This window comes from Mobula birostris, chromosome 15 (assembly GCF_030028105.1).
Source record: "Mobula birostris isolate sMobBir1 chromosome 15, sMobBir1.hap1, whole genome shotgun sequence".
Classification (NCBI taxonomy): domain Eukaryota; kingdom Metazoa; phylum Chordata; class Chondrichthyes; order Myliobatiformes; family Myliobatidae; genus Mobula; species Mobula birostris.
Window position 1 is genome coordinate 67,441,082 of NC_092384.1, and position 27,449 is coordinate 67,468,530.

Here is a 27,449-nt window from a genome sequence, read left to right on the forward strand (position 1 = left end):
AAACTGTAGCAACCGTGGTGAGGGCTAAGGACGTACGGTCAAGGAAGGTGGAGGAGCTCTTACAGGACTGCTTTGAGTCGGTGGACTGGACGATATTCAGCAATTTACCTTCGAGTCTTCAAGAATGCACTACAGTTGTCACCAACTTCATGAGGACCTGTGTGGGTGGGTGTTGGCCTTTGAGGATATACAGGGCATACCCAAATCAAAAGCTAGAAGTGAATCAGGAGATTTGTAGACTTCTGTGGGCTAGATTTTTGACATTCAAGACCAGTGATCCAGATCTATACAAGAACTCCGTGCAAGATAGCCTTTACTCCCAGGTGAGCTCAATGCCTTTTACGCGTGCTTTGATAGGGAGAATAAGATCGCGTCTATGAGAATCCCTCCAGCATCCAGTGACCATAATCACTGTCTTGGAGGCAGACGTCAGAACAAGTTTCAAGAGATTGAAGCTTTGCAATGGGTCAGACCCTGATGGTGTACCTGGCAGGGTTTCGAACACCCGTGCCAACCAACTGGCGGGAGTGTTCAAGGGCATTTTACATCTCTCACTGCTGCAGTCAGAGGTTCCTACCTGCTTCAGACGGGTGTTAATCATGCCAGTGCTCAAGAACAGCAGGGTGAGCTGCCTCAATGACTATCACCCAGTGGCACTCACATTTACTGTTATGAAGTGCTTTGAGAGGTTGATCATGGCCAAAATCAACGCCTGTGTAAGCAAGAACCTGGACCCGCTGCAATTTTCCTATCATAATAGGTCTACAGTGAATGCAATCTCATCGGCTTTCTACTCAGCCTTGGATTACCTGGACAGCAGCAACATCAGCCTGCTGTTTATTGACTACAGTTCAGCATTCAACACAATCATATCTTCAGTTCTAATAAAATAAACTCCAAAACTTAGGCCTCTGTACCTCCCTTTGTCACTGGATCCTTGACTTTCTCACCAGGAGACCATAGTCTGTGCAGATGGGAAATAACAGATCCTCCTCACTGACAGTCAACACTGGTGCACCTCAGGGATGTGTGCTTAACCCACTGCTCTACTCTCTCTACACGCATGACTGTGTGGCTAGGCATAGCTCAAATGCCATCTATAAATTTGCCGGTGACACAACTATCATTGGCAGTATTTCCAATGGTGACAAGGAGGCGTATAGGAGTGAGATAGATCAGCTGGCTGAGTGGTGCCAATCTTGCACTCAACGGCAATCAGATCACAACATTGATAGTGGATTTCAGAAAGGTTAAGTCGAGGGAATACACTCCAATCTCATTGAGGGATCAGCAGTGGAAAGGGTGAGCAGTTCCCAAGTGTCAACATCTCTAATGATCTATCCAGGGCCCAATGTATTGATGCAATTACAAAGCAGGCGCGACAGCAGCTATATTTCATTAAGAGCTTGAGGAGAATTGTGTTGTCACTAAAGACAATCGCAAATTTATACTGATGTACTAGGGAGAACATTCTAACTGGTTGTATCGCTGCAGAAGGTTGTAAGCTTAGTCATCTCCATCATGGACACTAGCCTCCCCAGCATCGAGGACACCTTGTAAAGGTGATGCCTCAAAAAGCTGGCCTTCATCATTAAGGATCCTCATCACCCAGGATGTACTCTCTTCTCATCACAACCATCAGGGAGTAGATACAAGCGTTGAAAATACACATTCAATGTTTCAGGAACAGCTTCTTTCCCTCTGCTATCAGATTTCTGAATAGCTAATGAAGCCATGAACACATCCTTAGTATTGTGTTTTTCCTTTATTTACTTGTTTTATATATACTTATGTAATTTATAGTTTTTATTATGACATATTATAAGGTACTGCTGCCACAGAACAACAGATTTCATGACAAATACTGGTGATATTAAACTTGATTCCGATTTAAATGTTCTCAATCACATTTTGCCAGGCTCTTTCGTGAAAATCAGTCTTACCTCAATCTAGGACTTTAATATTCAGTCTAAATGTTGCCTGGCAATGTATCATCCACATAAACTGCACTATGTTTAACAAAGCTCTCCAAAGTGCCATGTTAGATTGCAAAGTTACAATTGTCACAGTATTCATTACAAATGAAGAGAAGGATGTAATATCCGTTGTGGGCCGATTATAAATAGTGAATGAGGACTTGGATAAGCACTGTCTTAGGGTGTCAGTGCAGACTGTGAAGGGAAAGTTAGCTCACATTCCTTTGAAAAGGTCACCAGCATGTTGGATCAAACAAAAATATTTTAGACTAACAGCAATGGATTTTTGGGGGTGAGTGTGTCAAGGGATCTGGAGAAAATATCAATAAATAGAAATGGGGTACATTTGAGCTATGATCAAATGGGGTTGCAGAGTGATCTTGAGGGACTGAGGCCTATGTGTGTTCCTACATTATATCAGAGTGATAGGAATTTGTTCCATTCCCTTCTGAACATTTGAATTCACTCTATGAATAGAGAGGTAAATGGCTCTTTGCAAACCGAAAGCCCTCCTATCTGACTGGATATTGAGTCCATGGTAGTGGAGGATTTGGGCAGGCTGTTGTAGAGCCTGAGCCAGTAAGTAAATATGAATGAACGTTTCACCAAGAGTTGCTGACAGGTTTTGTTGCAAGAGAAGCTTGGTTGTGTTTTTCTCCCCTCTCAACAATTAGGGAGCTGGCAAATTTTGGTCTTTTGATTTTTTGACAATATAAAAGCAGGCTTAATGCTTTTAATTGGCTCTGAAGCTTTGAACATCTGTAACTAATGTTGGTGGGGGAAAAATGATAGTTTGGTAATATAGAACATAGTTATTAAGTACAACAAATTTTACATTACCTTATGATTAATCTTTTATGAAAAATTTGTTGGCTTTATTTGTTCAGCTGGTTTTAATAAGTTCCCTCAGACTTAATATATTAGCAAGTTCCTGAGGTTTCTTTAGCAAGTCATAATGTGGGTGGGAGAAATCTGTTTTGACACAAATAAAGGGTGACTTTTCAATCCTGCATGAAAGATTTTTATTCCGTTCAATAAGACATCTATCACACAGAGAGCAATCTCTTTTTTTGTTGCATGCTGAATGTCAACCAAAACTTCAAACTTAGTTTCCTTGTGCAGCTTTACTTAAAGTAGACTAAATTACTGTGGAATAAAATTCACTTGATTCATACGACACATTATATTAGATTGAAGAAAACATTGTGGTCCTTTCTGCAAACATTTTTGGAGCATAGGAGTTGAATTTCGATAATATGTAATTCCACTGGACCTTCCAAAGTAACTCCAGCTTGACAGCTGGTAAAGAGATCTGTTCTCAAATTCTCCTTTCCTAAATTGCACTGTAAAATAAACTGAAAGGGAAAAAATGTTCAATGAAAAATATATTAATTTATACATTTAATATTTAGCAGTGTGTGTATTCGGTTTTGTTTTTAGTCTTAGACCAGAACCTTGTAAGACATAGCGGCAGAATTAAGCCACTCAGCCGATCTAGTCAGCTGCAGGTTCAATCATGGCTGACTTATTATTCCTTTCAACTTCCTTCTCCCTCCTTCTCCCCGTAACTTATTAATCAAGAACCTATCAACCTCTGCTTCAGATATACCCAATGAACATCAAGCAACGAATTACAGAGATTCACTACCCTCTGGCTTAGGAAATTCCTCCCAATTTCTGTTTTAAATGGACTTCTTTGTATTCTGAGGCCACGTCCTCTGGTTCTAGACTCCCCAACTACAGAAAGCATCTTCTCCATGTCCACTCTATCTCGGCCTTTCAATTTTCAATAGGTTTCAATGAGATTCTTTCATTCTTCTAAACCCAGTAAGTACAGGCCCATAGCCATTAAAAGTTGTGTACATTAACCCTTAAACATTTATCTTTTGTTAGTCAACATAGAAAAGCCATTATTAAGGTAGAAAAAGTGTAAAATTTTACAATCATTTTGCTCGGACTTGAAGGCCTGAGCTATCAGGAGAGGAGAGGTCAGCTTTGTGGCATTGGGTGACTTTATAGAAGAACACAAAATTATGAGGAGCATAGAACAGATGAATGCTCACAGACTTTTTTCCAAGGGCAAAGGAATAAAGGATAGAGAGCAGAAGTTTAAGATGAGAGTGGAAAGATTTAAAAAGGGACCTGAGGGGCAAAATGTTTACACAGAATATTGGGATGAGCTGTGAGAGAAGGTGGTTGACACAAGTACAATGAAACGTTTCAATGATATTTGGGTAGGTACATGGATTAGAAAGGTTTAGAGCAGGGGTTTCCAACCTGGGGTACATAGACCCCTTGCTCAATGGTATTGATCCATGGCATAAAAGGTGTTGGGAACCCCTGGTTTAGAGGGAAGTGACAAAAGGTTGACAAATGGGACAAGTTTGGAATAGTTGGGCCAGAGGGTCTGTTTGCACGCTGCATTGTGGGTAAGTGTGATTTGATCATTAGATACTACCAGTGGAGAGACCAAGTTTAGCTATGAAATTATTTCTCACTGATTTATTATTAATACTGTTGGAGACACAGTTTTATTAATTGATTTCAAAAAGGAGTTGAGTGTCTTGCGGCTATAATTGAACTTTGGAGGAGCAATATAATTTAATAAAGTAATGTTTAGGATTTTATTGTGTATCTGAAACTGTGTCAGATTGAACCTTTAATTGAAGAATAAACTGCATTCTTAAAAGCAAGAGAACTTACTCTTGCTTTTGTTGGAAGTCTGGAAGGTGCAGATGGAAGGTGAATGGTCATCAAGTTTGAGGAGAGCTCTGGTGGTGTTGGGGGGAGGGATTTAATGCACACAGCCAAACTCATTCTGGAATCTGATTTCAATTTTTTTTTAAGATGGCTTTAACTGTGATCTCTCTTGGGCTGTGTACAAGATCATTGTTTACCCCTTCTGATGATTAATTATTTATGCCTTCCTCATGCAGTGAGCGTATAGCTCCCTGGAGTCCTTGTGCTTTTGGCTGTGTCGGGGAGTCTTTCACCCCGCTAGATGGGACACCAGCTCCAGGTTCTGTCATTGGCCTGATACACATTTTAATGCCGAACCAGCTGCTTCTATTGTCACACTGTTCCCGGGGGCATTGTTGTGCAGCAATGTTCTTTTTTACATCTTCGTGCCAAAAGCATTGAGTGTTAAGACTGTTGCAGCCTTGCTTTGCTACGATCTTGAAGGGACTGCTAGTTTCATCTGAGCAAAGCTTTAAATGTATTTTTTCCTCAGGTTTTTTTATTTATGTGTTTAAAATGCAAATCAGCATCTCTGTAGTCAAGATGGAAGGACAACATTGGGGGATTTTTAGCAGTAATTCTGTATTTCAGAATGTCTAATTATATAAGAGCATGTATTGTGTTTTATGCATTCCATAGTCTGTGTTTTCCATGCAGCATATGGTAATTTAAGACCTATTTTTCACACTGACAAATGTACTACCTAATTGCTCAGGAGTGATTATTTTAAAACATGCATCAGAGTTTATTTTAGTACAGTGTCAAATAATTTACTGTCTGCAATTAGACAAGAATTTAAAATGGAGTTATTAGGTACTTTTTCAGTGGACTGATATAACTCAGTCCAAACAGCAAACATTTCTTGCTTGTCTTTGTGTTGTTATCAGTAGATGCGTAATCTAATAAAAAAACTTTTAATTTTGGGTGATATTTCCCAGAATATTTTAAAATGCGTTTTGTGAAGAAGACTGGGACATTTAATGTTTGTTCCCCTGTCACTGCATATTTACAGCAGTCTAAAATTTTCTCTCTATATTCTGTAACTGGTGGTTTTCAAAATCAGTGGCAAAAATGCAATGTGCCAAGGGTGCTCTATGGGCAGGCTGCCATCTTAAAGAGAAAGGACAAATAGGTTAATACTTTAATCCTTCATCTGGGCTTACTGGTGTGCATGTCCCTCCCGAATTCCGGTCTCTATCATTCTCAGTTTGTCCAATCCATGCCATTTGTTTCCCCATGTATGAGAATGAATGTGTAGTCTTGATTCCATGTTTAGGATCAAGGCACTTTTTAACCAGCCTGAACCACATGTATAGACCTTCAGTAATCTGTGATTGAGAGGGCTGTCAAATGAAATTATTACTTTTAAACTGGAATGCAGGTATTTCTGTTTGTGTTGAAAGAATACTTACTGTCCGAGCTAACAACAAATTGAACACTCATTATACATGGACATTGCAATTCTGGTGACATGGTGGACGAATGGAAAATTTAACCTGGTTATTTATATTAAGGTCTTTATTTTGATAATATTTAAATCCTATCCATCTAATACGCTTAATAAATTTAATTGCTAATTATTTAGCGAGGATAGTGAAACCAAAGCAGTTCTTCACATGGAACTTTAACTACTTGACTATCATTTGTGGAACTGTTTAAATTGTGCTGCACTAAAATTTAAGCAATTATAACTACAGAATATTACTAGAACTCTTTCTTTGTTGAACTTCATTAGTTTTATTTTTAAAAATGTTTAATATCCCAGATTTACTCCTTTCTGTTGATGACTAGAAGCATATTTTCTTTTTCTGTAGCTTATCTTGCACATCTTTTTGTTTATATGTATACAACTGTATCAATATGAATTGCATATGCTCTTCTGAACAATTAGACTGAGATTTGATGTTTGTATTTCTGTCAAAAATATTTCTGTTGTATTTCTTAGATCTAAAGGCAACTGCCATAGTGGCAATTGGTAAAGATATGAAAACCATGCATTTCCCCGTCCATAGGCATGAACCTCCGAACTTCTCCACACGCGTAATACTTGAGCAAGGTTGTATTTCTTCATTAGCTATTCCCACAGCTGAGAAAGTCTCAGAGGATGTCAAAGAACATTAATTTTCATCATAACACGGAGTCTTTCAGGTGTGAATGGCAGTGAACAGCTGTCATGGGTTTTCTGAACTCTATTACAGGCTATATCTCTAGGCAAGAAAGTGATATCTTTGTCATTTGCAGGTGAAATATAATCTGTTCTTTTTTTTTAAGAAACAGTCAATACCCAGCCTAGTCGCTTCTAGTAAATAACTTGCTGTTTGACCTGACCACAAAGGAGAAGGGAGGGAATACGACATAAACAACTGTTGTAAGTGAAGGAGAAACTACTTAATAGAAGACAGGCCTCCAGTGTATAATAGCTAAAGGTCATTTTGATAGTCCTTTTCTGCATCAGAACTGCTGTGCTGATATTAAACACTAAATAAATTATGTTTTAGGGTGTGCCCAATGCATCACAAGATAAATTTCATCTTTACAGGGAACAAGACAGAATATCCTGAAGAAAATGAAGCCATTTATCTCTGAGATGTATGTTAGCAGTTGTTTTGATGTAGTATCGAGAGTAGAAGGAAAGAATTCCATGTGGACCAATTGACGATTTTCAGACATTCAGACTGATTGAAGTCATATACTATGTTTTTCCTTGGGAAATTATTTTAGTGTCAGAGGTTACTGCCAAGGGGATTTTCAAATAAATAAATTGCACTCCACCTCTCATAACAGTGTCATTGGGGATCGCTGAATACGCTGGTCTAATTACGTACCTTGTGAGAATATTTCCCCACTTTGAGCATTGAAGGAGAGACTGAAATGTACCCTGTAGAAGAACGAAATGACCAATCTGTTACTTACATTTGTTGTTGTATGTCTGCTTCCTTCTGACAAGCCTGGCAGTGAGAATGGAGCTAATTGTTATATGCTGCCTATCTTTCTATGTGGCAGGCATTGCCAAGAGACTTGAAATAATGTTTGTTATTAACTTTGCCTTCTGAACATTAATCTGTAATTGAGATTTAACTCTGATAAATTTTTTGAAGCTTAAGAATAAGGCATTTCTATTCACCTTATTCACCCTAAGCTTAAAAGCAAATTACCCTCAGATGTTTATTAATGCTTTTTGCATTTAGTTTTAATTTTTTTTTGTTGTCCTGGAAATGAAGATTAAGAGAGTAATTTGTTTCCCTTCGCTGGAACCATAAATAAACATACTGAGGTGGGATAAAATATAAAAACGGGCAAAAGAAACTTAAAAGGCTGAAATTATGTTGCACAATTCCCTTTTCCAATAAGGACGCAATATAAGGGGAAGTTTCTTTTTTGAATTGAAAGGATTTTGTGGTCTCCATCTTTGATCAATTAGGTAAGACACAGTGCCTAGTAAATAAATACTTGACTTACAATATTTATGAATATTTGTAGGGTTTAAAGATAATATTGGGATTATTTTGGAAGCAGTTCAATATAGCAAGCCCTGCCTGAAGTGCCTGGTTGCAGCAAACCCCAGTGAGGGGCAATTACCTGAAGGAATGATATATTTTGTTTTATGTGGTGTTGAAGATTAAAAGCATTTTCACCTTTATTCCAAACACTTGTACTGTATTTTGTCAATGCGTTTTCGGAGAATCTTTTAGTTGTTGTTTTTCCTGATTTAAAGGAGCACTGTTTTCATTCTCTTTAAAAATGCACAATTCCATTTAACACTTTGTGTTGCAGTTAAAAGTATCTCTCTGCAACTCTCTGGTTAGAATTATTATGCACGATTTGCACTGCATAACTTTGCTGTAGATTTCTAACACTAAACTTGCTACACAATGGTAAAGCAATAGTGAACTATGTTGATTTCTGTACTAGTGTTGTTGTGCTATTAATAGCACACTAAACTACTGGTCATTCATACCATGTATTCTTTGCAAAGCTCACAATATAAATGATAAATCCTGAAGTAATTTTGGATACTGCATTTTAAAGTAAAATTATGTGGACATATGCATATATAAAATGCAGAAGTCTCAATTTGTTTAGTAGGTTTTTATACCTTTTCTTTCTTGATGTTTTCATTTAGGTTCTATTTGTAATTGTGCCTTAGAAAAGCTCACTGGGTATCAATTAACATATTTGCAAAGCTAAGTCTACAATGAACTGATAAGAATGTGAACACATAGGAGATCGTTAACCACAATTCCTTTCATTTTATTTTTGATATATGACGCCAAAGAGTCAAGTAAAATTTGGTAACAAGTGACTAATATAATTATACATTTTAATGTTTATTATAGTGGTTACCTTTCTGTAAAATATACTTAAGTTCCTCTGGAAAAAAAAACTTCAGTCCGATGGAGTTTAAATGTTGGGCATTTTTGTCTGCTTTCAATTGCATCAGACAAGAATAACTTTTTTTCATCAATTAATCCCTGTTTTTCAAAAAAAAAGTATTTGTTTTTAAGATGGAATACATTGGTGAGCGGTGTTTTTCATTCTTTTTTTTGTAGTGTGTTTTATGAACAATTTCTAAAAAATACATTTTGCATTCAGATTTTGCTTGGAAGCTATAATTTTAGATTATTCAGAAACCTTTTATTTTTTAATTAGGTTAAGTGAAATGAATTTCTCTATTCTGAATTAAGCATGGCATGATGGAAAATGAACCTCTATCCAACAATGTTACTGAATTACAAATTCTGAGCAAAATCCTGCACTGCATCTAGCTGTATTTCCTTATTAATAACGTTTCTCTTTCTAACAAAACCATATTACAGTAATGTGGAGTGGCTCGATGCCTGTTGGTTTGCATTTGGGAAAATTTGAGTGACGATGAAGTTTCTTCTCCCTTGCTCAGTCACTGTGTAGCCTAGATTCTGATCTTGGTCTCCGAATACTCTCACCATTCTATGGTGTCTTGCACTAACCATTTCATACCCAAACTAGAGTTTCAAGAAGTTTGATGGCTTTGCATTGTGGCTGCTAACATGCTAACCAGTCCAGCTTCTTTTAATAGTTGTCCTAAACAAATATTTTGATCAAGATAATCTTGTTTGATGAACTACTTCCACTCCAGATTCAAGGGTTCCAAGGTAGCAGGAGATTTAGGGAAAATTCTTAGATATCCAGGCAATGTAATCTTTTCATTTGCCAGAGCTGGGAATGGAGTGTCTGCTACAGAAGTCTGGTGGTAGGCATGGGAACATTGTGGCCCACCAGTTACAGCTGGTTGAGTATAATTAGGATCCATTTTCTGGGAATGTTGGCCCACAAGAGTATGTTGATATTGACTTGATAATCTGCCGGTGGATTTACAGGACTTCGCAGTATTTTTCCAGTGGCTTGAGGTAGCCCTGATTTTAGAAGAGTATCGGGCACCAGGGAATGAGTTGCCTGGTAGATACTACATTTTGTGTCAGGCTGTCATTTCGACCTTCAAACACCTTTTCTTCAGATGACCATATTTTTCTTGTGAATGCAGCTTTTATGATGCCATGTGCCTGTGATGCTACTGCAAATCACAATCAGAATTAGAATTAGAATTAGAATTAGAATCAGGTTTATTATCACCAGCATGTGTTATGAAACTTGTGAATTTCAAAAGTAAGCTTTTTATTGCACTTGTGCACATGACAATAAACTACAATTTGATTTTGACCAGACGTAATGTTCAAGGTGCAAGTTACAGAAAAGTTTCTCAACAGTGTTATCAGGATTGGAGGGCTTGAGTTATAAGGGGAAACCGGATAGGCAGGGGCTTTTATCCTGGAATATAGGAGCCTGAGGGACAACCTTATGATTATGATTATGAAGATATGTAGTCCTCTTTTATTGTCTTTTAGTAATGCATGCATTAAGAAATGATACATTATTTCCTCCGGTGTGATATCACAAAACACAGGACAGACCAAGACTGAAAAAACAGAAAACCACATAATTATACATATAGTTACAACAGTGTAACAATACCATAACTTGATGAAGAAGTCCATGAGCACAGTAAAGTTCAAAGTTTCTCAAATGTCCCACACCTCACGCAGACGGGAGAAGGAAGAAAAACTCTCCCTGCCATGCCGACCACAATCCGACTCTGAGTCATCCGAAAACTTCGAGCTCTGATCAGCTCTCCGACACCGAGTACTGAGCGCCATCTCTGTCCGAACGATTCGACCTCCTTCTCGGTCGCCAAAAGCAGGCAAGGCCAGGGATTTTGAGGCCTACCCTCCGAAAGGTTCCCGACCACACAGTAACGACAGCAGCGAACGGGCGTTTCAGAAAATTGTCCAGATGTTCCTCTGTGCTTTCACGTCCATTCTCCATCAAATCGGAATTGTCCACGGCCCCTATTTAACAGATACGATATCATTTTTCACCAGAGAGCTGCGCACACGCAGGCGCGCTGCCATCTTCTCCTCCCGCTCCTCATGCTACACCTAACACAGATATGTAAAATCATGAGGGGCACAGATATGGTGAATGATCAGTTATTTTTTCCCATGATGTGGGAGTCTAAAAAATAGAGGGAATTAATTTTTAAAGTGAGAGTGGAGAAACGTAAAAGGTACCTACGGGGTAATTTTCTCACACAGAGGGTGCTGTTTATGTAGAATGAGTTTCTAGAGGAAGTGGTAGAAACAAGTACGATTAAAATATTTAAAGGACATTTGGCTAGGTACGTGGGTAGAAAAGGTTTAGAAGATCATGAACCAAGCACATGCAAATGGAACTAGCTAAAATAGGCGAATGGGACCAAAGGCCTGTTTTTGTGGTGTATAATTCGGTGACTCTAATATGCATTAAATGAATTTATGAAATTCCTCTCTAAATACCTCTGTCTGATAGAGTGGAAGTAAGATCATTGAAGATAGCACCGAGTATTCATTCTCTTCCCTTTCCTCCATCCCTTTCTTTACTCCCTTCCTATGTGATTTTATCTCATCTTACCACCTCACCACTGCAGCACCCCTTCTGAAATCCATCACATACCCACTCTCTCTCCATTCCACCTCCTCCCTATCTCCAGAGAATGCTTATCCTGACAGCATTCTGAGAGCATGAAATTGTAATAATCATCATGGTAACGCCAATCCAGGCACTATCATGTGAAAGGTCGTGCCATTGCTCAAGTGAGACAACAATGATATCCTCGTCACTTAAATAATTAAAAGTATGATAGTTGTTGGATTACTCTGAGCATCATCGCCTTGTCATGGTAGAGAAGCTTGTGAATTCCTGAGATTCCTGAAAGAGATGCTGTCTGGAGTTTAACTGTCTGGCACTTAGATCTTGGTAGGTTCACCCATGTGATAAGGTCCAGGGGGAAGTTGCAGACATAGAGGGATCACAGTGGCGGACCTGGCAGAAGATGATCACGTTACAACAGAGAACGTCTGCAGTAGTGAAATATTGCCAGTCATCTTGCATGTCACACCACTGAACCCTGACCGCAATCTGTTAAGGACTATGTAGTGGTTGCCCATACATCAACTCCCCACCACCCCAACTTTACACAAGGTCATGCACAGATGCCCTAACATCCAGAACCAGGTGAAAACATCATAATGCACTTGAGTGGTTTGTTGGACTGATCTAGGTCATGGCCTGATCCACCAGCCTCCCCAAATCATCGCTGGGAACTAAGACATTGTTGCAAGAAAATAAGTATTGAGGATGACAAGGATCTTGTGAGAAATACACTTCAGATAATGTATCACAGACAATTCTGAATCTTCCGACTAACAGAAGCTGCTGAGTGTCCACAGTGCCTGGACATTCTTAACGTTCACCATTATCAGCATGTTTCCACTGAAGTTGGGTGAGACTGAAACTAGAGATCATGGGTTAAGGGTGAAAGGTAGAAAGTTTAACATGAGGGGCACCTTCCTCACTCAGAGGGTGGTGAGAGTGTGGAACGAGCTGTCATGGTTTGGAGACCAAGTTATCATGAGATCATTCACGGAAGCATAGATGAAAATGGCCCTTACATTTCTGTAAAAACTAAAGTTTTCTCCTAACTGTCTGCTGTGAACTGTGGTGGTCAACAGTAGAGTTCAATATTGACACTCTGGAAAACATGGCCTACTTTCTCTATCTCAGGAAGAACCTGTCAGCAAAATCAAGGAGCTGTATTTCATCATTTTCCAGTATAGCCTTTAACTGTATGAGAGAGAGAACATCTGAAGAGTTATTTGATAATTATGTAGCACGGTCCATATTTACAGACAGCAAATATACAGGAGATATACAACACGGTAACAGGCCCTTCTGGCCTAATGAGCCCGCAACACCCAATTACACCCATGTGACCAATTAACCTACGAACCCTTATGTCTTTGGAAAGTGTGAGAAACGGGAGCATCCAGAGGAAATCCACTTGGTCATGAGGAGAACGTACAATCACCTTACAGACCATGGCAGGAATTGGACCTGGGCCATTGGCCCTGTAATAGTACTTACTAACTGCTACACCACTGTACCGCCTCAAGATGAATTTCTCAAACCAGCATAAAGTTGGGCCTGAACACATGTGATTCTGCATATGCTGTAAATTCATAGCAACACACACAAAATGATGGAGAAACTCAGCAAGACAGGCAGCATCTATGGAAAGGAATAAACAGTCCACATTTCAGGCCAAGACTCTTTGTCAGGACTGGAAAGGAAGGGGCAAGAAACCGGAATAAGTTGGCGAGGGAGGAGGAGGAGTAGGGCATCAATAACCCCTTCCTTTTTGAACAGTTTGAGATTGCTGCCTATGACAAGAACCTCCAAGCACTGGAGAGAGACCACCAATTTTGACTTGGTAAAAATCCTTGCAAACAGATGATTGAATTAGTGAACCAACTTGTGTTTTTTCCTGAGACTGAGTTGGCTCTGATGGGCAGGTCACGGTTGCATGTCCTACACCAGACTCCTGAAGCAATCACTCTACTTTGAGTGCCATCATGACAGTCATTTACTAGGTGGACAGAGGTATTCCAAGCCAACTTGAAAAGCTGTAACAAGATCATTTACCAATTAGAATCTCTGATCCTTAACCCCTCAAGATATAGAAGAATCACTTATGCTGGCACTGAGAACTTCAAGCCAATTCATGGGATCGCACAGAAGCCCAATGTAAATGGTGAAAGAGGTGTGCCTTCTCTGAAACTATCTATCTCTCCTGTCACACATCCTCCCTTACCAGAGTCTGCAGGACCCATGTGGGACTCAAAGGTCCTGATGAACTGATTACAGACATAGAAACAAATCATCTTTGTGGATCTGTAAAGTAAAAGAGACAGTCGGAGATTCGAGTGTTCATCTTCACCTTCCTGATGAAGGAGGCGTCAGTTGACCACCAGCAACTTGAAACGATGAATGTCTTAAGTGTCTTTAATATCATTTAACAGGTACCAAAATTGTATAGTTGACCTTGTGATAAAACCACACACACTTGAGAGCAATGACTTCCTAACTCGAATGCAACACCACCACAGATTATTAAAACATTAACTATATGAATGAGCTTGTAAATGACAAATTAAACTGCAATTTTATGCCATAATTCACCTTTTGTGGTTTTATAGCTAGCTATAAATTGAAGTAAAACTCCCAGTTTATTGCAAATCATTTTTATGTGAGTTTTTGAGCACCATTCTCTAACATTGTGCTTTGGAAATTATGACCTGGCATGTTTATTTTAACAGGGGACGTGCCTTTTCTGGTTGGTTATTGAACTTTAATTTTCTAGCCAGTGAGAAGGTCAGAAGAGGCGAAAAAAGGCAGATGCCATGGGAGTCACAATCAGTGAAAGCTCATCTGTTGAATTTGTAGTTTCAACTAGTGTGTGTGTTTTTCCTTTGGCCACTTGAGAAGTGCCCTACTTTCTGTCACATTCCATCTTTCAGGAGGAAGTACAGGAAATATTTACCTTATGGAAACCTTATGCGAGGAAACAGATCACTGCAGCACATCTAACTGTGTTTTTATTAAGTCATGCAGCTTCAGTTCCTGGTAATTGCCATTGAAAGACCAGGAGTTTGATTCATTTTTAAAAATCCACACAATTTAGTACATTCGGCCTGACACAAGATTTCATTTGATGCAGTTAAATAGTTATGCTGTACATTCGGATTCTAGTTAGTAATGAAGGAAATTATTTACATTTATAGGTAATTTATTGAAAGGTATGATGCAGTGTCTACTATAAACCCAACCAAAATGACCTAATAAGTAATTTATAATATGATATTTTAATGGACTTTAGATCTTTCCTAGAGCAGTATTTGGAAGCAATATATAAAGCTGGTCATGGCAAAATAGCTTGAGAAGCCACTATCACCTGCTAGCCTGTACTCCTTCCCCTCCTCTCACCTTCTTATTTTGGCTTCTTCCGTCTTCCTTTCCAGACGCTGATGAACGGTCTTGGTCTGAAACGGCAACTGTTGATTCCTCTCCAGTAATGCTGCCTGACCTGCTGAGTTACTGTGGATTTCCATCATCTGCAGTATCTCTTGTGTTTATGGTTTATTGATAAGGATGTTATGGCAAAGAGAGCATCGATAGAAATGAAAGGCTTGTACAATATGGCATAATTCATAAGCTCAGGACATCCCAAAGTATTTTATAGACAATTAAGTACATTTGACTTGTCTATGTTTCAGTATAGTGAATACAACAGTGAACTTGTGCAAAGGCAGCTCTTTAAACAGCTTTAATAATAACAAGATAATTTGCCTATTAATAAAGTTAATCAAAAGTGAATTTCACCAATCGGTCTCCTGTATCTATCTCAATGCTTGAGAGAACTGGTATTAACATTCTACCTGACAAAGAACACTCCTCACGTCTTTTGCAGTACTGGGAGTCTATTGGGGGCGTCAGCCTCGTACTTCATCCTTAACCTTGAAGTCATGGTGCCAGGTCCCACTTGAACTTTAGTTCATCTTAATTCCATTTACTCATTTTTAGGGATCTGGGCATCCTTGCCAATGCCTAATGGACAATGGACTTGAGACCTCATGCTCTGTCTCACCATGGCCTTGCGCCTTATCGTCTGCCTCTATTGCACTCTCTCTGTATCTGTAACGATTTATTTTGTGTTCTGTTATTGCTGTTCTCTTGTACCACCTCAACACACTGATGTGATGAAATTATCTGTATGGGTGACATGCAAAACAAAGTCTTTTTTTTTACTGTACTTGATACATGTGGCAATAATAAAACAATTTATCAGTTAAGTTTCTTTGAGAAAATGGTGAACCCTTGGACTCCTAAAACCCTAAAGGTGACAGTACTTACACATTGCTTACCCAGTAAGGTTAAAAGGCTGGCGATTTAGCTGATGCCTGCATTCAGATGTACTGAAATTGAGTTTCAGATTAATCTATCGTCTATCAAATTAATCATTGTGATCTGTATAATTTACAGATCACCAGTTTTTTGTCAATCATGAAAAGAAAAGTTTGCATCTAAAAAATCCTGCAGTGTATCTTTAAAAAAGTCTCAAAGCACTTAATGTTATGTACCTCAGTGTGTCATTTGATTGAGAAAAGCAATATATCCATCCCATTACTACATGATATAACAAATAATAAATAAAACAATTGGGTGAGCCTAAAGATAAAACTGCTGTCATACACAGTGTATGTATTTATTAGTAATCAACTGCAGAAGTCAGTAACTTGAATTATACCAGTTGTTCTCACAAGCAGCTTTAAATATGCTAATGATCATTGGAATGTATAAAAATTATAACCGGAGGTAGTAACATATGAAAAAGTAACACAAGAAGGCTATTTGGCCCTTGCAGTCTGTGCTAATAGATACCAAGATGGTGGCTGACCTTCTGCCTGTGTGTCATTTTCCTTCACTGTCCCCATATAGTATTTTGCTTTATTATTGTTGTCACATGTACCGAGGTACAGTGAAAAACTTGACAGCATACTGTCTAGACGGATTAATTCATTACAACAGTACGTTGAGGCAGTACTAGGTTGAACAATAACAGAGTGCAGAAATAAAGTATCCTCCACATTTATGTGGATAGTGCATAGACTGTTGACTTCATGGCCGAACTGAAAGAGGCAACCTCTAACAATGCATCGCTTCCTTGTTAAAATATTGGAGTGTTACTTTTGATAAATTTGTTTGAATCTCCAACTGGGACTGATGTTCTTTTCACTTAAAAGGCAAGAAGGAGATAAAGCTGACTTAATGGATCAGAAGAATAAGCTATGGCTCTACTTAATTTTAGTCTTGAGCCAATAATAATTAATAATTGCAGCCAGAATTACAGCCTTATTACAACCATATAAACAATAACTAGAAGACGTGATTGCCTGTGTAAATAATTGGCACTTCAATATCCTGTGCTAGGTTCCAATGTAGTTGGGAGGTCTGGGCTGTGAGCCATTCTCAAAATGATGCACGTGAATTCCCATCACTGAACTGTATCTCCATTGAGTGCTATTACTCCTATTCCGCAATTTATGATGCATCACTTTTATATTTTAAATTTGTGCACTCTTATAATTTTTGCTTAAGATTTCTAAGGAGCAAAATTTGGAACAGTTCCTAGCTGTTTCCATCTCACTTTTTTTTCCCTTCTTATTTGGATTGCGATTTTGCCTTGCTTGGCAGTAGTCCTGTTTTATCTGGACATGCCTCCTTTATTTTTCTAAGCCTGACATGCTGTTCTCCCTCACAAGGAGTGAAGCATGGGAACTGTGTCAAATCTGATTTTTCAGATTTTGACAGATTATGCCCTTGGTGAAAAAGCTGTTTACTGAATTTTTCTGTTCTCCCGAATTATTGTTATTAAAAAAATAGACAGCTGTCAAATTTAAAATATGCTATTTTCTTTGTAAAGAAATTCAGTGTGTGCCCAGACTATATTTCTACATCAGTGTAATTGGATTAAATATGTCTTCAGTGAGTGGGATACCATATGGAGAAATTACTGCTGCCAAAAGTCATGCTGTACTGGTTGGACTTTATCATTGCCCATTCTTGTGTATTCTTTCCATAATACTGATCGTATTATCAAATAAATATTTAAAATTTTAGGATATCCCCTTCTGGTTGGGGTGAATTAGTCCTTGGATATTTGAATGTTTATTGAGACTCTGAGAAATATTAAACTATGAAAAATGCTGGGCAGGAGAGAAGTTCTGCTCATTGTGTTGTAATTTAGTCAACTCCTAATAATGCTGACCAGTTAGGTTGAACAAGCATCTTGCTATTTACTGGGGAGGTGTGTGTGCTTGATAGTGAATCAAGATCAAAATGCCAAATCCTGGTAAGGAAAAGGGGTGGGGGGGGGATGAGAGGGTAAAAGGGGCAGCAGCGTTGCCCAGCTAGTCGAATTGCTGCCCCTTTTCTCAGCTCCAGTGATCCAGGTCAATCCTGACCTCTGGTCCCATCTTTGTGCAGTTCGTGCCTTCTCTCTTGGACAGTGTCATTTCCTTGTGTACTGTGATTCCCCCTCACTTGGAAACGCGTGTGTTATTCAGTAAATTTGCTACTGTAAGTTGCCTCTTGTGTGATTGAGTGGTAGAACTGAGGGGCGGGGTGGGGTGGTTGGTGTGTAAACTTGTGTATCTTCTCAATACAAAGACTGAAGTGCAGTAGATCAAAATGAAGACTCCTTCAGTGTGCCCACTATCTTAGCAGAGTCTGCTATTTAATGGTGCAAAATTGAGTCAGTGAACCTTCAAACCAAAGTACATTATGCATAAACTCTTCTCAGGTATTTTAGTTAAAATGGATACCTGTACTTGGCTGGAAGCCTGTAAAGAGTTTGTACATCATATATGCTGGGAAAGCACTAGATTCTTTTTCAAAATACATTAAATGAAAGCTCCATGTGTTAGTTTGTTGTGCAGCTCCAGGCATTAAAGTACCACAATTTACTGGTACAAAAGAGGGCCAGATTATGCCTGACCTGGATTTTTTGCCTGTTTAAATCATGGTGATACATTAATAGTTTATGTACTACTGTGACAATGGTAATTTGAAAGCTGTAATTTTTTTTAATAGTGAAATTTCAAGCAGAGACTGATTATTTGAAGCCAAATAGTGGAATTTTGGTAGTTGACTTCCTGGAAAGAGATCTTATTCCACCCTGCATGCAGTAACAAGTTCTGGAAAAGCACCCATAGAAAATCGGAAGTGTTGAAGGGGAAGAAATTGCATACCTCAGAGACTGTTAATTTTCTTCAAATGCCAGTGAGACATTTAATAAATATTGTTGATCATAAGTATATGTGATGAATATGTCTTTGAATATCAGTGAAGTATAGGAGAAAGAAATTTGATAGAGGTATACAAAATTATGCAGGGTATAGATAATGTAAGTATAATCAGGCTTTTTCCACTGAGGTTGAATGAGACTAGAACATTTAAGAAAAGTTTTGGTAAGCACATGAATGAAAGGGGTATGGAGGGCTAGGTCCAGGTACAGGTAGATAGGACTGGGCAGAATGACAGCTTGACATGGACTAAATGGGCTGTAGGACCTGTTTCTGTGTTGTAGTGATCTATAATTCTATGAATAATAACTCTAGTCCCCGATGACTAAAGAATCTACCAGTGTGCATTGCATTTCCATTGTCCTGCAAAATGGCAGTTTGCCACCAGCTTCCTGAGGACAATTAAAGATTGGGGGAAGGGGGTAAATACCAGTCTCAGCCAGCAATACACACCTCCCAGGTCTAAAGAAAAAATTGACCAATCTTTCTGCACAATGCCTACATATTGGAGTCCTTGAAAAAAAGCCCCTACTTATTTCAAAATTGCCAGTTGCAGTTATATCCATTGACTTTTTGTTCCACTGTAACCATTTTTGTGTCCAATGTTGTATACGAAATGAGTTATCTAGGACTGAAATTGGAGTAGAGTGTGTTGATCGTGCGGGAGACTGGGTCTGAAGCACAGGATCAATCATCAATATACTTTGTTCAGATTTGAGTAGCCAGGTAGCTGCTTCAATTTCTTCAGTTATAAACTGAAGATAAAGATTGAAGATTAGCTTTATTTGTCATATGTACACCGAAACATACTGTGAGATGTGTTGTTTTCGTCAATGACCTATACATTGAGGATTTTGCTGGGAACAGTCCCAAATGCCATCTTGCTTCTGGTGCAAATATATCATATACACAACTTACTAACCCTGACTGTATGCTTTGGGAATATAGAGGGAAATTGGAGTGCCTGGATGAGACCCATGCAGTCACAGGCAGAATGTACAAACCCCTTACAGACAGCAATGAGAATTAAACCCCGATCGGTGATTGCTGGCAGTGTAAAGTGTTGTGCTAACGGCTATGCTGCAGTGCTGCCGGGTGTGAAGACAGGATGTACCTAAGTTTAACTGTTCACAACAGCTTTCAGAGGGTGGTAAATCTGTGGAATGTGTTGCTACGAGCGGCTGTGGAGGCCAAGTCATTGGTTGTATTTAAGGCAGAGATAGATAGGTTCTTGATTAGCTAGGGCATCAAAGAGTATGGGGTGAAAGCTGGGGTGTGGGGATGACTGGAAGAATCGGATCAGCCCATGGTTGAAAGGCGGAGCAGACTCGTATGGCCAAATGGCCTACTTCTGCTCCTGTATCTTATGCTTATGGTCTTAATTCTTTGCTTAAAATTAAGCAAAAAAATCTATTTCTAAAACAAATTCACAGCCAACTGATATTTGTAGAAGCTAACAGGATAAAGTAGTAAGGCAGACAATCTACTTGACTCTTCCTTGGTCTTTCTTACTGTTGAAATTAAGGTGATCCCTAATTAAACTTCGACTATTTTTAGCAGTGGCATGCAAGGGCATTGAATGATGATTTCTGTGTGTAGAGTAAACTGCTGTATCTTCTAATACCTTGCTGAAAACTCAGGCCTAAATCAGTAATTTTATAATAAAACTACTGAGTGATCCATATTGATTATTATGTCTGTACATTAACCCAATTGAGCTGTACTGTATGCATATGGAAGAAACTGAAGAAAAGAGGCAAATTTTAGAAAGTGCGTCCTTCGAATGAACTGATAATTCTAGTAATGAAAACAGTACATCATTTCTATTACACACCTAAATTTTAAGAATCAATGCAATGAGATATACATATGTACATATATACAGTGAGATATACATGTATATATATATATATATATATATATGTGTGTGTGTGTGCATATATATTTTTTTCCAGTTTAAGATGGCGCTACCGAAGGCATGCAGTTCAACAGTAAAGGAATTCAATTTTAAAAAATTACTAATAACACTTTCTTTGCAGTATATTGTGGTGAACTATCACCGCAACCAATGAAGACACTAGTGAAGGCAAAACAAAATCGAGAGGTGTGCCCTGCTGATGCGCTGCAAAATCGATGCATTTGGAGTTGGAGCCATGCTGATTGGAGTAAACGATTTGGAGAGGAGAAGATGAGGCAGAGGACCTCCGATGCCTGTCCAACTAACCTGGGTGTGAGGGTGGATCACTCTAAGTGGAGAGTTGAATGGAGAGGTCGACAATGACTTCTTCGGTAGTGAAAGCTAGGTCCAAGGTGAATCACTGTTCTAGGCCCGGGGCAATTCGCTGTGGCAGAGCTCAAGTCCTAATGCGAGGTACGATCCAATGTTTGGACAGTTTAAACGCCGACCAAGATAGACTGAGGGCTCCTCTTTCCGTGATGCTAAGGGTGTGAGACTGCCCCCGGCTGCCGTGCTTCATATCTGCGAACTTTGCAGCAATTTGCCCGGCAAATATGATGAACTGAATACTGAGGCTTTGGGCCTACTCTGGGCTGCTTGGTTCTAAGGACTCAGTTTGGTTTGGAATGCTGTTGTTGCTCGCTTCTGTTGTTTCTCTATGCGCATTGGGGGTTGCTCTTTGTTTTTTTAACTGGGTTCTTTAGGGTTTCTTGCTTTGCAACTGCCTGAAAGGAAACAAATCTCAAGGTTGTATAATTTATGTATTCTTTGATAATAAATGTACTTTGAAGCTTTGAACACACACACACACACACACACACACACACACATATATATATATGTGTGTGTGTGTGTGTGTATGTATGTGTGTATATATATATATATATATATATATATATATATATATATATAAAATCAAAGGCATGAGGCTGAATGCTGAAAAGTGGAGACGTATTAGGATAAGAAAGATAATTAAACTGTATGAGGCCAAGACTTTTCAATCTTAGGATAAGGAACTCACTCAAATAAATATAATCTAACCTTTCTTGACATTTATATTCATTCATTTTACATGTCATTGTATGTAATCATGTTTGATTTTCAGTTATTTGACCTCCAGTTCAACTTGTTCTTGTGTTATTTCATGGATATTGAAAAAAGCACACATTATTTGATAGAGTTGGTTTTACATAAAACAAATCTAGCTAATCAATGATGATGCCCTTTATTGATTTGTATACATTAAATACAAAGTATCTAGTTCATCCACTAAATATTGGACCCTGAAAATGGCCCACTTAGATTTGAGTTTGCAAGTATCAGTTCCCAGCTTCAGCATTTTCTGAGCAAACACAGGGTCAGGGTAGTCAAACATTATCTGTTGACGAACATCTGCAGCTGTGAGGCAATATTGACAGAGCTTATTCCAGGCTGAGCGCTATAGTGATTCATGTCACTATTGAGAACATGGCAAATGTTTCATGAGGATGGGTAAATTTATGAAAGCAGAGATATTATTTAAAAAATGTTACATGTGGCGATTTATCCTACATTGATTCTTAACATTCAGCAATGTGATAGAAATGATGTACTGTTTTCATTGGTAGAAATACCAGCTCATTCAAAAGAAAGCAGTTTCCAGAATTTGCCTCTTTCCTTCAATTTCTTCCATCATAACCTTAACCCCTGATTAAGAATTTATCAATCTCTGCCTTAAATGCACTCAATAACTTGGACAAGCCCTCAATGGCTGCAAGTTCCACAGATTCACCACTCCATGCCTCAAGAAATTGCTCCTTGTCTCAATTTGAAAGAGCTGTCCCTTTATTCTGAAGTGGTCAGATTGTGGTCTCTCTTACTAATAGAAACATCCTCTTCACGTTTTCTTACCAGCAACAGATCTTGTCCCATTTTATGCTGCTTGTGATACTGGGATCCTCCTCTGTTGACTAATCTTCAAATGTTCCCTTCTGAAGCCATGTAGAATCAGTGACTGCTTATGCTCAGAGTTAAAATCTTTTTATTTCGTCATTAAACCAGTCACTTAATGGAAGAACTGGTGTTATACAAAATATGTTCCCCATTTGGAAGTTATTGAAGGTCTGACTCAGGATAATGAATATAACATTAGTGTTAAATTGTCCTACTATCTGTAGTATTTAATGAGTAATATGCAGAATTGACATCCTTTTTAAGACAGGGTGAATCCTGTGCATCAGCAGACGTGAAATTCTTAACACTTCTTTTGGTGTAATATAAGAAAGTAGTTTTTATTGTAAGTTTTATTGAAGGGTAGATGCAGGTTACAAAGTAGATTTGATTTAGCTTTCAAATCTTGATTTTAGATTTGCTTTGTCAACATCTTGGAGCATTTTTGTTCAAACATTGACTGCCAGTGACTAAGTTGAAAGAACTGTCAGGGAGGAGTAACAGAGCCTGACAGTTTGAGGGAGATGAATTAACCCAGAGTTGAAATCACCCAATCCCTCAAGCACTTTGGTTTAATGACTGTCTCTGTGGATATTAATTCATCGCGTTCTGAATCATGGGCTCAATAACTCCTCCAAGACATTTCTCCCATTGATCAGCCTCAACAATTTATATACACACACATACACACACACACACACACACACACACACACACACACACACACACATACACACACACACACACACACACACACACACACACACACACACACACACACACACTTTTGGAAACAAACCAACACAAAAGACATTGGTTTGCTTATCTTTGAATAAAATTGAAGTTTGAAGTTATTTGGAAATTTTTTAGAAATATTTTTCTTTCAAAGCGTAACTTTCTTCTTGACAATTTTTAAGTATTAGGCATATCAGCCCCTTGAGCCGCCTGTACCATTCAATTAGATCACGGTTGATTTGTACCTCAACTCCATTTACCCATCTTTGTTTCATATCCCTGATGTACCTTCTCAAGAAAAATCTATTAATCTTCAGTCTTAACAATTACAATTCCCCAGGCATCTGTAATCCTTTGGGGGAGGAACTTCCAGACTTCCACTAGCTTTAATGTGCAAAGAAATATTTCTTGTGTTTGCAATGACTTTTCCTCCTTTGAGATCCTCCCACAAAAAGAAGTGGTTTCTCTGTATCCATCTCTTTCTTAACATTCTCCCTTTTGAAATCTATTACCAAAGCAAACAATACATTTCACTGCATGTTTCGATGTACTGTACATGTGATAAATGAATCAGGATCTGATTTTAAGCTCTCCAGTTGGATCAGCTATTTAATCTTGGGGGAATACAAGTTTATATGACCTGGCATAATTTAACTCTTTATACACTGGCTTCCCCCTGATGAATTTGCATTTGCCCTCTTCTAAGGCATTTTGTTATTTCTAAGGACCTGATATCTAAAACTCAAGGGCTGGGCACCACACAAGTAACACTTCCTCACTTTTAGATTCTGATCCCTTTGAGCTAAAATCATTTGGCTTTTTGATTATTTTTGCACCATTTATTGATGGCTTGAATGGATTGCTACCTCAGTCCTAAGAATGACCCCATGTGCTCCAACAGTAAGCTCCATAGTTATGTTCACTGACTATTAGTGTCTCTTTGTGCCTTCCTATTATGATCTACATGCACTACTGTGTTTCCTAACAGTTGATTGAAAACCATGATTTACATTCCAATTCTCCATGTGAATAATTTATATGTTGAAACGATGAGGTGCCTAGGCTCTTGGTTTTACGTTTTCAGGGAATATTCCTTTTAGCTTCTCAGAAACCTCTTCAAATGTTCAATTATTCTGAATCCCAATTATCCTTTGGCTTGCCTTAATAATGAATTTAGAAATAATATTTAAATTTTTAGAAATTTAACTGTAAAAGCAATAACAGAGTTGCTTAAAAACATTACCTGGTTTCCTCTCTGGCAGCAAAACAAATCCTGGATGGATTTTGCACTTTGTGCTCATAGATTTAAAGGCATACATCTTCCTTGAAGGATTGAATGTAAAAATTCCCTCTTTTCATCCATGGGTTTTGACAGCTGGCCCCAAAAATGCTGTTGGTGTAAAATAGGCTCTGTGGCAGTTACATCAAACCTTGTATGATGGGTTGAGGGGGGCAGTGGGTGAAGGAGGAATGATTGAAGCACTTGTATCTGAAGGAATTTCCATCGTCCTGCTGAGAATCCCGGGATAAGTTCCGTGCATCCGCATGCATTGATCAACAAATCTGGCACAGTGGGTCTGGCTCGAATCTAGAAAAAACAGACACACATCAGTATGGAGCCATGTAATGTTTTAGCCTTTTATAATTCTGCAGTAGATTATGAATTTGGGAAGACATTAAGTTGATCACTGTTAAAAAACTGGTTGAAATGAACAGAGCTTTACTTTTGTTTATTACAAGGAAGGCATGACAGCAGCTCTGTTTCACAATGAATTTGAGGAGATTTGGTATGTCACCAAAGTCCCTTGCAAACTTCTGAAGATATACCATGGAGAGCATTCCAACTGGTTGTATCGCTGCCTGGTATGGGCGGTGGGGGAGGGGGGGAAATCATACCATACCATGAGTGGAAAAAGCTGCAGAAAGTTGCCCAGTTAGCCAGCTCCATCATGGGCACTAACATCCCTAGGATCGAGGAGATCTTGAAAAGGCAATGTCTCAAAAAGGCGGTATCGTTCATTAAGATCCTCCATCACCAAGACATGTCCCCTTCTCAACGCTACCATCAAGGAGATGGCACAGGAGGCTGAAGGCACACACTCAACACTTTAAGAACAGCTTCTTTCCCTCTGCCAGATATGTGAATGGACTAAGAACCCATGTACACTACTTTACTATTTTTGCACTACTTTTTCTATTTTCTATTTATGATTTATAATTTAAATTTTTAATATTTACTAATTTTAACTATTTTAAATATTTAATATTTGTAATCCAGGGAGTGTGATGCGCAGAATCAAATATCGCTGTAATGATTGTACGTTCTAGTACCAATTGTTTGGCGATAATGAAGTATAAAGTATAAGTATATATTTCTTATTGTAATTTATAGGTTTTTAAATTATGTACTACATTGTAGTGTTGTCGCAAACCAACAAATTTCACAACATATGCCTGTGATGTTAAACATGATACCGATTCTAATCCTTTAAATCACTGCAGAGGACATCATGAAAATCTGTTTATTTTCCTTAGCTACAGTTGGACTGACAATGGGACAGACTTTGTAGAATATGACTTGTTCAGCATAATATTAATAACAATAAAAATCTGAAATTGAAGTCTTCCATTTATGTCCGCAAATTAAATGCTTCATTTTGTTCCAGTTGTAAAATTACCATTATGGAAAATATAGTACTGTTCTTATGAAATGTTCATAAATTTTTAAAGGACCCTTGGGTTGTTAGGATTTTTCAGAGATTCACATTTTGATATTTCTTGTGGCTACTTTCTCGCGCATTACATTAAAGCAATAATTTTATCTTTATAAGTGAATAAATTCAGATAAAATACTTCGCAATGTTTTGCTTGGTTTAGTTTAGTCTGAGGTTGATAAAAGTGACGAGGACAGGTAAATTTATGCCACATTTGGGGATTTTGAAAGAGAAATTCTGGAATAAATTTGTTCCTTGAGTAATGAATAACAGTGTACTCATAATGATGAGAACTGTGTTGTGTGTTGCTGGTGCTTCCAACTTCCTCGCTCTCCATCTCTCCCTCTCTCTCTCTCTCTCTCTCTCTCTCTCTCTCCCCCCCCTCCCCTCTCCCCTCCCCCCCTCCCCTCCCCCTTCTTCCCCCCCCCCCACACTCATCAGAGCTGTGTACTCTCAATTTCGAGCATGACACAATGTCAACATGCAAACTGCTGCAGGGTTGTACCTTTTAGTTGTTGTTCTCACTGGTTGCATTCTCTGCTGTATTTGAACTTTAATTGAACTGCAGAGCCATTGCTCTGTATACCTGGGATGAATGCCAATGTCCTCAGCAGGAGAAATTCAACACCTCTGATAACTGTAACATTTCATATCTCTTTAAAATGCCATACGTTTAAGTGCTCCAGTGTTTCAGATTATAGGAATACTTGTCCCTTAGCTTATAGCCAATTATTACATTTATGTGTATTAGTTTATGGCATAAGAAATTAAAGAAGTCAGAATGCTGAGCTCTCATTAAACTTTCAAGAGGATGCAGTTCATTATACTTAACACTTAAATGTGAGAGGATTGTTTGGAATAAAGCTTAGCTTTTGTCACTACTGCAGTTTTGCAAGAAATGGAAGTCATCTAAAATGCATTGATCTATACACAGTTTAACAAAATATTAGTTATGCTTTTATTTCTTACTGTTCTCCACGTGCACTGCAGTGACATTTTGATTGATAACCTCAATTATGGTCTGCTGAGATGTATGGGTTGAAATAAAATTATGTACAGTTTATATGTTTGGTTATCAAAAATAAAACTATATGGTGTTTTTTGAGAAGCATTTACTTATAAAAAT

At 38.4% G+C, this 27,449-nt stretch overlaps 1 protein-coding gene across 5 annotated transcripts in view; it reads left to right on the top strand.

Moving 5' to 3' along the window:
- wwox (WW domain containing oxidoreductase) overlaps nt 1–27,449 on the top strand; it is a 1,166,408-nt gene that overhangs the window by 351,516 nt on the left and 787,443 nt on the right. The window lies entirely within an intron of this gene.